Below are 2,186 nucleotides of genomic sequence, written 5' to 3'. Positions count from 1 at the left end.
TTAGTCACACAGATAAAGCTCGAGATAATCGTAGAAAAGTCTGATGAAAATGGGCCACTCTTGGCGGTTGTGCATTGAGGTGGAAAATTTGGCAATAGAAAGGAGCAGTTGGCAGTGACATGTAATTAGTAGTTTTCAAAAAAAGAAGAAGCAAAGTTCCAAGTGAAAAAGAAAGAGATATTTTACCAATAATTAGTTATTAAGCGAAACAAAAGTACAAAAGTAAACCATTGATGTTTATATGTTGCAGAAATCCAAATGTAAGTTATTATACTTCCTTTTTAATCTCTTTTGCGAAAAATAGTTCAGCGTTTGCTTACAACATCTTTCGCAATATTAATTTTGGTCATGGACAATGTATGTGTAGGATCAATTGAAGGTTTTGCATTTGGATTCTGAAATTTTGTGTAACATTGTAAAATGACAAAAATAAAAATCTGTTTTACTTTTTCCAGACACCTCATTGGTGAAATAGCAACACAGTGTCAAACAACTACCGTTGAATGGTTGACGTCATCGAACGGAATTGAAATCCCAGATTTCATCGAATCAACACAATAATCGTCTCCATCGAAGGTAAGCCTTATCGATCCACATCGATTCACGAGAACAATCGTAGACGATGATTTTGTCCTTCCGGGAAGGGTAAAAATATAACCATTTCGACCAACCCTAAAAACTAAAGCTTGACATTCCGAGAAAGGCTTGAATTTCCCATCAAATTCTGGTTATTGGATGGATAAGTCAAAAGTTTAGGGAAATTGGGCACGATTGTACCGTTTGCCTTTGTAGGGCAGGTGATTCCACAAAGTTTAATCTGTAATGCATTGAATAATAGCCTAATTCGAATTTGAAACTTGTTTCTTGGAAGATCTTCCTGTATTTATTGTGAAAAAAGCCTTGTTCTATTCACTGAATGAGATTTTATCGATTATAGTATCGAAAAAATTTACTATTAAAGATTATTAATTAGACAATTCACACATCTTATTTTATGCTTAGAAAGGAGATTTCAAGCGACTCATGTTCCTTTCTTTATAAAGTCTTAGTGATAAGAAATTTAACAAGTTTAATTTTCACTTTTTTCAACTGTTTCATTAGTGTGTTTCAAATTTATCTGTTTTCATTTGGCTTTAAACAACGAAACAATAATTAAATGTTATGTTATCACTTTCGCAGAGGGTTGGAGCAATTTATCTACACAAAGGCCAATCTTAATAAACCAAATCATCTCAATCGCACTAAGATAAGATGCAATTAGCTGCAGACGACCACCAGCTTTATCGTGGTGCCATCAAATCAGTGCGTTCCATTTCTGTCAACTTGCTCGAAATTTCGGCAAGTTGCATCGAATTAATTGAATATCTCTCCAACCATTCGGTTTGCATCGATATTTGCCGTCTCGCGGTAATCTCTTACCGGATGCAGCCGGAACGTAATCATCATTTGTGCAGCAGTTCATCAGCATTCACCACAAGCAGAGCGCTGGCATCCCTGCTGTGAGATGCTGTTAACCAAATTGGACGAATGCCAGCTCGGCGGATGCCGCCACCATCTTATGAACATCGATTGTAATGCAGCGGTTGCGGGAATAGTTTGCAAATATTTGCAGGACTGTATTCTCTTTGAAATGTGCTTTTGAAAGGTAAGGAAACTATCTAATATGTAAAAATGTAAAGTGTTATTTAAAGTGAATAAGTACCACACGTCACGTTTCGTATTGAGACGAGTTCTTCTGAATCGCTTCCACAAACTTATCGTTTCTATTGTCACCGTCTCTGACAACACAATCGAGCTGCTACGAACGAAGTCAATCGGTGCAAATGGAATCAGACGACGGATTGCTGACCGGCCAGCAGCCACCAAATACGCACACACACACACACACTTACACACACTTACACAAACAGCTCGGAACAGGCCATAAATCAAACCATGCTCATGCCGACAACGTTCCTCCCGCCTCGGCCCGATGTCCGCAGGACGGACCGGAAGCCGACACTCGCTGCCATTCGATCGTCCTGGTCCGCTCGTGGTCTCGGCTCGTGGTCCACGCCAAAAACACCACCACTGCCTTCGCCAACACCGGCACCGGGCCCGGACGGGGACGACACTTCGTCGGTTGGCGCTAGCTTTGGGGCGCTCCGGGTTCGGCTTCCGGTGCCGGCCAGATGGCGCTTTCGCCG

Source organism: Anopheles coustani, chromosome 3 (genome assembly GCF_943734705.1).
Source record: "Anopheles coustani chromosome 3, idAnoCousDA_361_x.2, whole genome shotgun sequence".
In the NCBI taxonomy this organism is placed as follows: Eukaryota; Metazoa; Arthropoda; class Insecta; order Diptera; family Culicidae; genus Anopheles; species Anopheles coustani.
This window is presented reverse-complemented; position numbering follows the sequence as displayed.